A 14,935-nucleotide genomic window follows, 5' to 3' on the forward strand; every position below is an offset into this window, starting at 1 on the left:
GAATTTTTCTATGTAAAAACAATAAAAGTTATAAGACTGCAAGTTGCTGGGTGGTAGGTGAGTCAATGTTACTCTCCTATAAGCCTGTCAACCTTCACTGCTCCTTTGATTTCATATAGAAAACACACAAAAAAACAAATGAAACCCACTGGATAAAAGAGTGAAATGTGGAGACTTATCCTATATTTCAGTAGTAAAGAGGCAAGTATCTTTATATGAAATATTTGGTTGCAAAAACTAGACCTATGTGTTAATATTTTATTTAGAACAAGCCATATATTAAAATTCACATTTAAATATTTAATTTGAATTTACTGAAAACAAACATCATAGGTTAAAATGGTTATATTTATCCTTCAAATCTACTATATTTCATGTTATTTAATTTATTTATTTTAATAGATCTTTATTGGAGTATAATTGCTTCACAATTCTGCATTAGTTTCTGTTGCACAACAAAGCGAATCAGCCATATGCACACACGTGTCCCCATATCCTCTCCCTCTTGAGCCTCCCTCCCACCTTCCCTATCCCACCCCTCTAGGTCATCGCAAAGCACCGAGATGATCTCCCTGTGCTATGCTGCTGCTTTCTACTACATTTTAGCGGCATTAGGATGGAGTGTAAAATAGAGTGTATGTGGTAATATAGGATAACTATTTCATAGAGTGTAGCTTATTGATAATCAACACATGATCTTGTGTGATTTAACATGCCTCTTAAAAATATATAGGAGCTCAGTTCATTTTGTGCTATTTTATTTTGTTTTTTAACTTAATTACCCTCCCCAAAAAATGTCTGTATGCATGTGGTTTGTATGTGTATACCCTTCCTTTACTTTCAGAAACTAATGCAAATACATTTGTATTAAAATTTTTTTTAATTACACTTTTTGTGTTAGGAGATAAAAAAAATTTCTAATAAAATTTCCCATCTTTTTTAGACTTACATAATTACAATATAAATGTGACACAATTCACACCATTATCTTACCCCTATACTCACCTGGATCTAAGTATATACCCAGCTATTGATTTGGCTTACCTCTATGTCTCCAAATAACTGAGGCAAATAAAAAAATAGCCCAAGAAATAAAATTACTCTTAAAATAGCTCAATCAGCTTGTATACTTCACTTACATTTCCACTTTGTTTAATCACGTTAAATAAAAAAAAATTTTTTAATTGTTTTATTCTCATTCCGTGATGCCTTATTATATACCACCAGGTACTAATATTATAGAATTCCTAATATGTTTTACATATACATGTTTTATTTATATATATTTCCATTTCTAATATTATAGCAAAAGGCAACTCAGCTATTTTAAGAATGCTTTACATATCATATAAATTTTAATAATAATATGTAATTAGTGTGATACCACAAATCTTAACTTCTTTGTATGTACTATTTGATTATTAAAATATCACTGTCTTGAAATAACAATTGGCAGACAAATCATAAGCTTTTTTTTTGACTTCATAAACACTCTTAACAATTTCTATTTAATACACTATTGTCCAAGCAAGTTGATTAATGGAGAATCAAAAACATATATCTTTAAGTAGAAAAAGAAAAGTTGTATTTATGAAGATGTTTACAATAGTAAGAAAAGTTATATTTATGAAGATGTTTACAATAGTTTATTTTAGGTTATTTCCAATTTTTCACCAATTTAAAAAATGGACCAACTCAATGAAACCTTCTGAATCCAATGTTAAAAAGTATAACAATGAATCATAAAATTTAAATTTAGTATGAAAAGATAAGAATGGCAAATTATATTGAAGCTATATGGAATTATGTTTATAGACAACAGGAAGAGAAAATAAAAATGTAAACAATGCTTGATAGGATAATGAGATTAGAGATGGTCTTTTAAATTTTTCATTGTTATGCTAATACAATACCTTTATAAAACCTAAAAATCTTGAAACAACACATTTTTAAAAAATTGTGGTAAAATACACAAAACAGAAAATTTATCATTTCAAACATTTTAAAGTGGACAGTTCAGTGATATTATGTCAACAAACTTTTAAAACTTTCAGATGGCACCTGAGTAAAATATGTGCTGTCCATTGGTGATTTTAATATATCTGGTATATAACTAAAGTCACCACAAAACTTTTTCTGGGAAATTGGCAGATCATAAACATAAAAAATTTATTTTGCTTTATATTAAACCTTATTGTTTTACTATTTCAAAATTCAAATTTACTCACAAGAAAGAGTCAGTTTCATATTAGATTTGGTTTAACAAATGCTGCTCCTGCTATTCATTCTTATCACCAAAAAAAAAAAAAAAAAGACGATTTGTGACTAACGATAATATGTTCCAGAAAATTAAAAGTTAAGGTCTCTTAGAAACAATACAAACGTTATCAGGAGAAGTGAAGTATACCAAATTTATATATTCAGGAGAATGTGAAACTTATACCATTGATTGTTAAAGGGTTTTAAAAGCTTTTTATTATATTTGGTAACAAAATTCTAGGCTTAGTTGTAAAATCCTGGGTTAACTATCATTTGGAAATTTAAATATACATTAAACATTTAGAAAATGTTTTTCTAAAATGTTCCATCTATGTCAAAAAACTTGTCTGTAGAAGTCTTTTATAAGGATAATACATATTTCAAGTTTTTTTTATCGTTGAGAGAAACAAGATATTATCTGATTCAAAAATTTAGGTAAGAATTCCTAAGAAAGAAGCAGGGAACAATGGGAAGGTTGGAACTGGGAAGAAATTTTGTTTCATACAGCACAAAAGGTAATTCTTCATATAAAAAAAAAAATCATCCCTCAAAAGCACCACTACTAAAATTATCATCAAAGTGCACCCCAAATTTCAATTGCAAAGTATTAGAAGTAATCATCAACCAGGAAGTATTTTCAAAATAATGAACTTTTTATGAAATTCAAACAATAATGTTGGTTAATATGGTTAATATTAACATCTCTTTAAATTCACTTATTATAGCTATATTCTATAAATTCTCTTAAGTATCAAAATAATTCTAGGCCTCCTAATATGCATGCAGTTAATATTGGCTGTTTTAATTTTAGCACACCGGAAACATAAGGGGTATAAGTTCTAGTAGCATTAAAAACAAGAAAGAGTTACCAATTCTAATAGTAACTTTTCCTTTTCAACCACTTCCCAAAATTATAGTTTTCTTTTTCTGTCTAGCAGCTTTGGATGGTTCCTTCACGATGGAGAAGTTATCCACTAGTACTGAGACAGAAATGATAAATATGCCATTTCAGTTACAGGTAACTTATGAGGGTTTGATCTTAATTGGAAATTAAGATACTTTAAGTTAATAAAAGGTTTTCAATCTGCATTTCTGGGAACCTAAATTAAAGCATCACACAATATTTTCAAAAACAGAAAAGCCATTTGATTTGACTAAAAACTTAGTTTTAAGATGGCAGAAAGTACCCTGATAATTTTCTTTAAGAAAGAAAGAAAAACAAGCCATTAAAGAGAAATTCTTCTGAGAGAACAAAAACACGTTATATACCTCTGACTTGGCACTCCTTCCATTCTGGAGACCTTTTTTGATAACTGCTTTCATCACAGAATGATCTAAAGTAAAATAAATTGAAATTAGAGTAATTATTTCCCAATGAGTGGCTATTTCCATTTAAAACCAAAAGCCAACTAATTATTGCTTTTCCCATAAAATTAAACATGAAATCTTCATTATGTAATTATACACTTATTTCCCCCTTTGTGTATTCTAATTTCTTCCTCAGAAACCTATGATGCCATCTTGCAGACTGCCCCCAGTGGCTACTATTTTGGCAGCAGCAAAGGTCAACTTTAAACATTTTGCATCTAAAGTGGCTTTGGATACCTCTCGATAGAAAGTACAGTCTGAGCACTGTCCAGACACTTAGATACCTAAAGGGCATCTAAGATATCAAACCAAAGTCCTGATATTCCCTCAAAAGCTGCTCCTCCCATCAGCCCCCTTCTTCTAAGTGATACCACCCAGTTGCACACATAATCACCAACAACTTGTCTCCTTGTTACTATTTCCTTCATACCTCACATCTAATCTATCTACAATTCTTGTTAGCTACACCCTCAAAACACAACCTGAATTCAAATACTTTTCACTTGCTCCAAACTTCCAACCTAAGCTAAGCCATAAACATCTCTTATTTGGACCACTGTGACAGTCTCCTAACTGGTCTCCCTGTTTCTCTTCTTTATCCCCCCTCCACCCCGAGTCTATTCTCTATACCAGGTCATCTTATTCAGATACTATTTGGATCATGCCTTTTTCCAGTTCAAAACCCTCTACTCATTTAGAATAATCCACATCTTTACTCTGGCCTTCAAGACTTTACAAGATCAGACCCCTGGCTAGCTCCTTGAACTCATGTCATACCACACTCTTCTTCACTCAGTACTCTGGCCACGTTGGCCTCCTTGCTTTTCCTTAAATACTCCACCCACCTACATGCCTGCATACGCATTGCCTCCTTGTCCTGGAATGTGCTTACCCCAGATCTTCCATGGCTTGCTCCTCTCTTCATTCAGGTCTCTGTTCAACTGCCACTTCTCCAGTGAAGCTGTCCCCTAACAAACCTATCCAATGGAGTCCTACCTGCTCCCCCCCCACTCTCCTTACATTAAGATATCTTTGCACTTCCTACTATCTAAAATTATATTACTTATCTGTTTACTCATTTCTATCTGAACTCCTTCACTAGAATGTAAGCTCCATGAGGGCAAGACTTTTGCCTGTCTGGTTCACTGCTTTATCCCTACTGCCTGAGCGGTATCTGGCACACAGAAGGTGTTAAAAAAAATCACCTGTGAAACTGACAAATGAATAAAGTACTCCTTGCAAAAAATCACAGGTTGAACGAGAAGGAAATAATGCTCTTGGTGGAAGCAGGTTTAGTATCTAGGTTCACCTCTATTCAGAGTAGAGATAAGAACAATTTAAAGGTATAACTCACTTTAATTAGTACATTATCTGCTAAAAACATAAGGGAAGTGCAACACTAGAAAAGTACAGTTGACGCTTGAACAAATGGGTGTGAACCTCACGGGTCCATTGACACACGGATATTTTTCAATAAGTATGTACTATCGTCCTACACGATCCAAGGTTGGTTGAATCCGCAGATGCAGAACCAATGACTATAAACTTATACCCAGATTTTCAACTGCGTAGGGGTCAGCACCCCTGACCCCCACGTTGTTCAAGGGACAACTGTATATGATGAGGAAAGTTAAACACATTAAGTTTTAAAAACTGTCAACACATGAACAAACTTTTTGTTTTGCTATGTGTTAATCAATTAAAAAAAAAAAGTGACCACATACCAACAAGTGGATTTTTTCTTATATCCAGAATGACCAGAGTTCTGTTGGTTTCAAGGGCCTTTAGTAAAGCCTTTGCTCCTTCACTGGTGAGGCCACACTGCTGCAGGTCAAGTGCTTTTGATGAAAGACAAAAGGTCACTTGTGAAGTCTATACAGATTTCACACATAGACAACACTCATTTTCTCACGTGTGGAAGAGTCCTGCACAAGACCAGCCATGGCAGGTTTGTAATTTTGGGTATGGAAAAAAACAGAAACATATACGCACACACATAATGCATAATCCAATCTAAAAACCGCTTTTTCGATGTGCAATAATAACCCTGCCTTTAGTACCAAAAAATCATCCAACATACTTCACAATTATAGAACTGAAGAATAACTGTATATAACCTATGAGCAAAAAACATCACAAAATGAATCTCAGTTCATAACTAGGAAGGGCGGCAGTGGCATGTAAACCTCACAAGCAAAAACTGGTGGAGCTCAGAAATGCACTGCATTCTTTTGATCATGATCTTGACCTTCAAATCACACTTTAAACTAGTTAAAAGGGGAAAACGAAAGAGAAGAAATGTAATGACTGTTAGTTTTAGTATAGAAAAGACAAATCTAAGAGGATACAAATAATAACAAATTCAAACAAAGTGTGAATACACAATACATACTAAAAACCTATCATGAAAGTATAATGGTCAAGAACTCTCTTAGTAAAAGGTCAGACAAAAACTAGAACAAATGATCATGAATTCTAGTAGTTTTGGGGCTGAACAACCTACTCATTTAAACAAAAGGGATCATCACAAAAGCACAGGTATTAAAACATATTACATGAAAGGCAACTATCATGAATCATTTTTTAAGCATTGTGTGGAGCATCACATTAAAAAACTGGAGTCTTTCAAAACCCCATGACAGGGCGGGGCTGGGAGCTGAGGCTCGGGCTTCGGTCGGATCACAGGGAGAGGACTGGGGCTGGCGGCGTGAACACAGCCTGAAGGGGTTAGTGCACCACAGCTAGCCGGGAGGGAGTCCGGGAAAAAGTCTGCAGCTGCCGAAGAGGCAAGAGACTTTTTCTTCCCTGTTTCCTGGTGCACGAGGAGAGGGGATTCAGAGCGCCGCCTAAACGAACTTCAGAGATGGGCGCGAGCCGCGGCTAACAGCGCGGATCCCACAGCAACAGGGGCACAGAGGGAAAAACGGAGAGATTCCTGCACAGAGGCTCGGCGCCGAGCAGCGCTCACCAGCCCGAGAGGCTTGTCTGCTCCCCCGCTGGGGCGGGCAGGGCTGGGAGCAGAGGCTTGGGCTTCGGTCGGATCGCAGGGAGAGGACTGGGGTTGGCAGCGTGAACACAGCCTGAAGGGGTTAGCACACCAGAGCTGGCTGGGAGGGAGACCGGGAAAAAGTCTGCAGCTGCCGAAGAGGCAAGAGACTTTTTCTTGCCTCTTGGCAAGAGACTTTTTCCTGCCTCTTTGTTTCGCGGCACGCAAGGAGAGGGGATTCAGAGTGCCGCCTAAACAAGCTACACAGATGGGCGCAAGCCGCGGCTATCAGCGCGGACCCCAGAGACGGGCATGAGACGCTGGGGATGCTGCTGCCGCCTCCAAAAAGCCTGTGTGCGAGCACAGGTCACTCGCCACACCACCCCTCCCAGGAGCCCGTGCAGCCCGCCACTGCCAGCGTCCCGGGATCCAGGGACAACTTCCCTGGGAGAACGCACTGCGCACCTCAGGCTGGTGCAACGTCACGCCGGCCTCTGCCGCCGCAGGCTCGCCCCGCCTCCTCTGTACCCCTCCCTCCCCGCGGCCTGGGTGAGCCGGAGCCCCCGAAGCAGCTGCTCCTTTAACCCCGTCCTGTCTGGGCGGGGAACAGACGCCCTCAGGCGACCTACACGCAGAGGCGGGTCCAAATCCAAAGCTGATCCCCAGGAGCTGTGCGAACAGAGACGAGGAGGGGAAATCTCTCCCAGCAGCCTCAGAAGCAGCGGATTAAAACTCCACAAACAACTTGATGTGCCTGCATCTGTTGAATACCTGAATAGACAACGAATCATCCCAAATTCAGGAGGTGGACTTTGGGAGCAGAATATATTAATTTTTCCCCTTTTCCTTTTTTTTTTGTGAGTGTATATGTATATGCTTCTGGGGGAGATTTTGTCTGTATAGCTTTGCTTTATAATAGCTTTATTTTACTTCACTATATTATAGCCTCTTTCTTTCTTTCTTTCTATTTTTTCTCCCTTTTACTCTGAGCCGTGTGGACGAAAGGCTCTTGGTGCTTCAGCCAGGCATCAGGGCCGTACCTCGGAGGTGGGAGAGCCAACTTCAGGACACTGGTCCACAAGAGACCTCCCAGCTCCATGTAATACCAAACGGCAAAAATCTCTCAGAGATCTCCATCTCAACATCAAGACCCAGCATCACTCAATGACCGGCAAGCTACAGTGCTGAACACCCTATGCCAAACAACTAGCAAGACAGGAACACAGCCCCATCCATTAGCAGAGAGGCTGCCTAAAATCATAATAAGGCCACAGACACCCCAAAATACACCACCAGACGTGGACGTGCCCACCAGAAAGACAAGATCCAGCCTCATCCACCAGAGCTCAGGCACTAGTTCCCTCCACCAGGAAGCCTACACAACCCACTGAACCAACCTTACCCACTGGGGACAGATACCAAAAACAACGGGAACTACGAACCTGCAACCTGTGAAAAGGAGACCCCAAACACAGTAAGATAAGCAAAATGAGACGACAGAAAAACACACAGCAGATGAAGGAGCAGGGTCAAAACACACCAGACTTAACAAATGAAGAGGAAATAGGCAGTCTACCTGAAAAAGAATTCAGAATAATGATAGTAAGGATGATCCAAATCTTGGAAATAGAATAGACAAAATGCAAGAAACATTTAACAAGGACGTAGAAGAACTAAAGAGGAACCAAGCAATGATGAAAAACATAATAAATGAAATTAAAAATACTCTAGATGGGATCAATAGCAGAATAACTGAGGCAGAAGAAAGGATAAGTGACCTGGAAGATAAAATGGTGGAAATAACTACTGCAGAGCAGGATAAAGAAAAAAGAATGAAAAGAACTGAGGACAGTCTCAGAGACCTCTGGGACAACATTAAACGCACCAACATTCGAATTATAGGGGTCCCAGAAGAAGAAGAGAAAAAGAAAGGGACTGAGAAAATATTTGAAGAGATTATAGTTGAAAACTTCCCTAATATGGGAAAGGAAATAGTTAATCAAATCCTGGAAGCACAGAGAGTCCCATACAGGATAAACCCAAGGAGAAACACGCCAAGACACATATTAATCAAACTGTCAAAAATTAAATATAAGGAAAACATATTAAAGGCAGCAAGGGAAAAAAAAAACAAATAACACACAAGGGAATCCCCATAAGGTTAACATCTGATATTTCAGCAGAAACTCTGCAAGCCAGAAGGGAGTGGCAGGATATACTTAAAGTGATGAAGGAGAAAAACCTACAACCAAGATTACTCTACCCAGCAAGGATCTCATTCAGATGTGATGGAGAAATTAAAACCTTTACAGACAAGCAAAAGCTGAGAGAGTTCAGCACCACCAAACCAGCTTTACAACAAATGCTAAAGGAACTTTTCTAGGCAAGAAACACAAGAGAAGGAAAACACCTACAATAACAAACCCAAAACATTTAAGAAAATGGGAATAGGAACATACATATCGATAATTACCTTGAATGTAAATGGATTAAATGCTCCCACCAAAAGACACAGGCTGGCTGAATGGATACAAAAACAAGACCCATATATATGCTGTCTACAAGAGACCCACTTCAGACCTAGAGACACATACAGACTGAAAGTGAGGGGATGGAAAAAGATATTCCATGCAAATGGAAATCAAAAGAAAGCTGGAGTAGCAATTCTCATTTCAGACAAAATAGACTTTAAAATAAAGACTATTACAAGAGACAAAGAAGGACACTATATAATGATCAAGGGATCGATCCAAGAGGAAGGTATAACAATTGTAAATATTTATGCACCCAACATAGGAGCACCTCAATACATAAGGCAAATACTAACAGCCATAAAAGGGGAAATCGACAGCAACACAATCATAGTAGGGGACTTTAACACCCCACTTTCACCAATGGACAGATCATCCAAAATGAAAATAAATAAGGAAACACAAGCTTTAAATGATACATTAAACAAGATGGACTTAATTGATATTTATAGGACATTCCACCCAAAAACAACAGAATACACATTTTTCTCAAGTGCTCATGGAACATTCTCCAGGATAGATCATATCTTGGGTCACAAATCAAGCCTTGGTAAATTTAAGAAAATTGAAATCGTATCAAGTATCTTTTCCGACCACAACACTATGAGACTAGATATCAATTACAGGAAAAGATCTGTAAAAAATACAAACACATGGAGGCTACACAATACACTACTTAATAACGAAGTGATCACTGAAGAAATCAAAAAATACCTAGAAACAAATGACAATGGAGATACGACAACCCAAAACCTATGGGACGCAGCAAAAGCAGTGCTAAGAGGGAAGTTTATAGCAATACAAGCCTACCTCAAGAAACAGGAAACATCTCGAATAAACAACCTAACCTTGCACCTAAAGCAATTAGAGAAAGAAGAACAAAAAAACCCCAAAGCCAGCAGAAGGAAAGAAATTATAAAGATCAGGTCAGAGATAAATGAAAAAGAAATGAAGGAAACAATAGCAAAAATGAATGAAACTAAAAGCTGGTTCTTTGAGAAGATAAACAAAATTGATAAACCATTAGCCAGACTCATCAAGAGAAAAAGGGAGAAGACTCAAATCAATAGAATTAGAAATGAAAAAGGAGAGGTAACCACTGACACTGCATAAATACAAAAGATCATGAGAGATTACTACAAGCAACTCTATGCCAATAAAATGGACAACCTGGAAGAAATGGACAGATTCTTAGAAATGCACAAACTGCCGAGACTGAACCAGGAAGAAATAGAAAATATGAACAGACAAATCACAAGCACTGAAATTGAAACTGTGATTAAAAACCTTCCAACAAACAAAAGCCCAGGACCAGATGGCTTCACAGGTGAATTCTATCAAACATTTAGAGAAGAGCTAACACCTATCCTTCTCAAACTCTCCCAAAATATTGCAGACGGAGGAACACTCCCCAACTCATTCTACGAGGCCACCATCACCCTGATACCAAAACCAGACAAAGATGTCACAAAGAAAGAAAACTACAGGCCAATATCACTGATGAACATAGATGCAAAAATCCTCAACAAAATACTAGCAAACAGATTCCAACAGCACATTAAAAGGATCATACACCATGATCAAGTGGGGTTTATCCCAGGAATGCAAGGATTCTTCAATATACGCAAATCAATCAATGGGATACACCATATTAACAAATTGAAGGAGAAAAACCATATGATCATCTCAATAGATGCAGAGAAAGCTTTTGACAAAATTCAACACCCATTTATGATAAAAGCCCTGCAGAAAGTAGGCATAGAGGGAACTTTCCTCAACATAATAAAGGCCATATATGACAAACCCACAGCCAACATTGTCCTCAATGGTGAAAAACTGAAACCATTTCCACTAAGATCAGGAACAAGACAAGGTTGCCCACTCTCACCACTATTATTCAACATAGTTTTGGAAGTGTTAGCCACAGCAATCAGAGAAGACAAAGAAATAAAAGGAATCCAAATCGGAAAAGAAGAAGTAAAGCTGTCACTATTTGCAGATGACATGATACTATACATAGAGAATCCTAAAGATGCTACCAGAAAACTCCTAGAGCTAATCAATGAATTTGGTAAAGTAGCAGGATACAAAATTAATGCACAGAAATCTCTTGCATTTCTATACACTAATGACGAAAAATCTGAAAGTGAAATTAAGAAAACACTCCCGTTTACCATTGCAACAAAAAGAATAAAATATCTAGGAATAAACCTACCTAAGGAGACAAAAGACCTGTATGCAGAAAATTATAAGACACTGATGAAAGAAATTAAAGATGATACAAATAGATGGAGAGATATACCATGTTCCTGGATTGGAAGAATCAACATTGTGAAAATGACTCTACTACCCAAAGCAATCTACAGATTCAATGCAATCCCTATCAAACTACCACTGGCATTTTTCACAGAACTAGAACAAAAAATTTCACAATTTGTATGGAAACACAAAAGACCCCGAATAGCCAAAGCAATCTTGAGAACGAAAAATGGAGCTGGGGGAATCAGGCTCCCTGACTTCAGACTATATTACAAAGCTTCAGTAATCAAGACAGTTTGGTACTGGCACAAAACAGAAATATAGATCAATGGAACAGGATAGAAAGCCCAGAGATAAACCCATACACATATGGTCACCTTATCTTTGATAAAGGAGGCAAGCATATACAGTGGAGAAAAGACAGCCTCTTCAATAAGTGGTGCTGGGAAAATTGGACAGGTACGTGTAAAAGTATGAAATTAGAACACTCCCTGACACCATGCACAAAAATAAACTCAAAATGGATTAAAGACCTAAGTGTAAGGGCAGACACTATCAAACTCTTAGAGGAAAACATAGGCAGAACACTCTATGACATACATCATAGCAAGATTCTTTTTGACCCAGCTCCCAGAGAAATGGAAATAAGAACACAAATAAACAAATGGGACCTAATGAAACTTAAAAGCTTTTGCACAGCAAAGGAAACCATAAACAAGACCAAAAGACAACCCTCAGAATGGGAGAAAATATTTGCAAATGAAGCAACTGACAAAGGATTAATCTCCAAGATTTACAAGCAGCTCATGCAGCTCAATAACAAAAAAACGAACAACCCAATCCAAAAATGGGCAGAAGACCTAAATAGACATTTCTCCAAAGAAGAAATACAGATGGCCTACAGACACATGAAAGAATGCTCAACATCATTAATCATTAGAGAAATGCAAATCAAAACTACAATGAGATATCATCTCACACCGGTCAGAATGGCCATCATCAAAAAATCTAGAAACAATAAATGCTGGAGAGGGTGTGGAGGAAAGGGAACACTCTTGCACTGTTGGTGGGAATGTAAATTGATACAGCCACTATGGAGAACAGTATGGAGGTTCCTTAAAAAACTACAAATAGAACTACCATACGACCCAGCAATCCCACTACTGGGCATATACCCTGAGAAAACCATAGTTCAAAAAGAGTCATGTACCAAAATGTTCATTGCAGCTCTATTTACAATAGCCAGGACATGGAAGCAACCTAAATGTCCATCGACAGATGAATGGATAAAGAAGATGTGGCACATATATACAATGGAATATTACTCAGCCATAAAAAGAAATGAAATGGAGGTATTTGTAATGAGGTGGATGGAGTTAGAGTCTGTCATACAGAGTGAAGTAAGTCAGAAAGAGAAAAACAAATACAGTATGCTAACACATATATACGGAATCTAAGGAAAAAAAAAAAAGGCCATGAAGAACCTAGTGGCAAGACGGGAATAAAGACACAGACCTACTAGAGAATGGACTTGAGGATATGGGGAGGGGGTGGGGTGAGATGTGACAGGGTAAGAGAGTGTCATGGACATATATACACTACCAAATGTAAAATAGATAGCTAGTGGGAAGCAGCCGCATAGCACAGGGAGATCAGCTCGGTGCTTTGTGACCACCTAGAGGGGTGGGATGGGGAGGGTGGGAGGGAGGGAGATGCAAGATGGAAGAGAAATGGGAACATATTGTATATGTATAACTGATTCACTTTGTTATAAAGCAGAAGCTAACACACCATTGTAAGGCAATTCTACTTCAATAAAGATGTTTAAAAAAAAAAAAACAAACCCCATGACACACAGAAATTGAAAGTCAGACATGTGGATCTGACAGGATAGGATACAACAGATACAAACTCTCACTACAGAAGAATGGACACAGGGTATAATTAACCAAGTAGCCAAATTAATACAAACAGCCAGTAAACCCACCAGTAAATCAAATGAATATAAAATAAAACAAAATGTGGTTATTCTCCTATCAGATTAAGATAAAGCCTTTAAAATGTGTATACCCTTTTGATCCAACAACTCTCTAAGTATTTAACCAAAAGAAATAGTCAGAGATATAGGCAAGGATACATGTCAGAGTACTATTTGGAACTGAAAAACTGGACATAGCTTATATACAAGAATGGATAAGCTATGTGTACTGTGGCATACTCATATAATGGAACACTGAACAGTCACAAAAAATCATGCAGTAGATGCAAATTTACTGACTTGCTAAGATGCTCACACTAAATTAACTGAAAAAAGTTATGACATTTGGAGTAATCCCACTTGCATGAAAAAGGGAGAGGTACTCATTTCTGTAGTTTTACACTTTTTAAAAAGTGCTACAAGCCAGTGTTTGTGTGAGGCAGGCTTCACATCCACTGTTGGGGTGGACTACAAATTGGCATAGCATTTCTGGATGGTAATTTGGCAATGTGTATCAAAAGTCTTAAAAAGGCAGAAGCAAGAAGAACTACAATCCTGCAGCCTGTGGAACAAAAACCACATTCACAGAAAGATAGAAAAGATGAAAAGGCAGAGGGTTAGGTACCAGATGAATGAACAAGCTAAAACTCCAGAAAAACAACTCAGTGAAGTGGAGATAGGCAACCTTCCAGAAAAAGAATTCAGAATAATGATAGTGAAGATGATCCAGGACCTTGGAAAAAGAATGGAGGCAAAGATCGAGAAGATGCAAGAAATGTTTAACAAAGAACTAGAAGAATTAAAGAACAAACAAACAGAGATGAAAAATACAATAACTGAAATGAAAACAACACTAGAAGGAATCAATAGCAGAATAACTGAGGCAGAAGAACGGATAACTGACCTGGAAGACAGAATGGTGGAATTCACTGTTGCAGAACAGAATAAAGGAAAAAGAATGAAAAGAAATGAAGACAGCGTAACAGACCACTGGGACAACATTAAATGCAACAACATTCGCATTAGGGGTCCTAGAAGGAGAAGAGAGAGAGAAAGGACCAGAGAAAATATTTGAAGAGATTATAGTTGAAAACTTCCCTAACATGGGAAAGGAAATAGCCACCCACGTGCAGGAAGCACAGCGAGTCCCATTCAGGATAAACCCAAGGAGAAACACGCTAAGACACATAGTAATCAAATTGGCAAAAATTAAAGACAAAGAAAAATTACTGAAAGCAGTGAGGGAAAAACGAGAAAAAACATACAATGGAACTCCCTTAAGGTTAACAGCTGATTTCTCAGCAGAAACTCTACAAGCCAGAAGGCAGTGGCATGATATACTTAAAGTGATGAAAGGGAGGAACCTACAACCAAGATTACTCTACCCGGCAAGGATCTCATTCAGATTCGATGCAGAAATCAAAAGCTTTACAGACAAGCAAAAGCTAAGAGAATTCAGCACCACCAAACCAGCTCTACAACAAATGCTAAAGGAACTTCCCTAAGTGGGAAACACAAGAGAAGAAAAGGATCTACAAAAACAAACCCAAAACA

At 37.7% G+C, this 14,935-nt stretch overlaps 1 pseudogene across 1 annotated transcript in view; it reads right to left on the reverse strand.

Annotated features, from left to right (window-relative positions):
- LOC309606333 (centrosomal protein of 78 kDa-like) overlaps positions 1-14,935 on the reverse strand; it is a 50,313-nt pseudogene that overhangs the window by 16,764 nt on the left and 18,614 nt on the right. The window contains exons 7-9 of the transcript XR_014249560.1: positions 5,352-5,465; positions 3,520-3,593; positions 3,129-3,233 (exon numbers count right to left, since the gene is read on the reverse strand). The product of XR_014249560.1 is annotated as a centrosomal protein of 78 kDa-like (transcript). The remainder of the gene's footprint in view (positions 1-3,128; positions 3,234-3,519; positions 3,594-5,351; positions 5,466-14,935) is intronic.

This window comes from Balaenoptera borealis (genome assembly GCF_965194805.1).
Source record: "Balaenoptera borealis genome assembly, chromosome: 1".
In the NCBI taxonomy this organism is placed as follows: domain Eukaryota; kingdom Metazoa; phylum Chordata; class Mammalia; order Artiodactyla; family Balaenopteridae; genus Balaenoptera; species Balaenoptera borealis.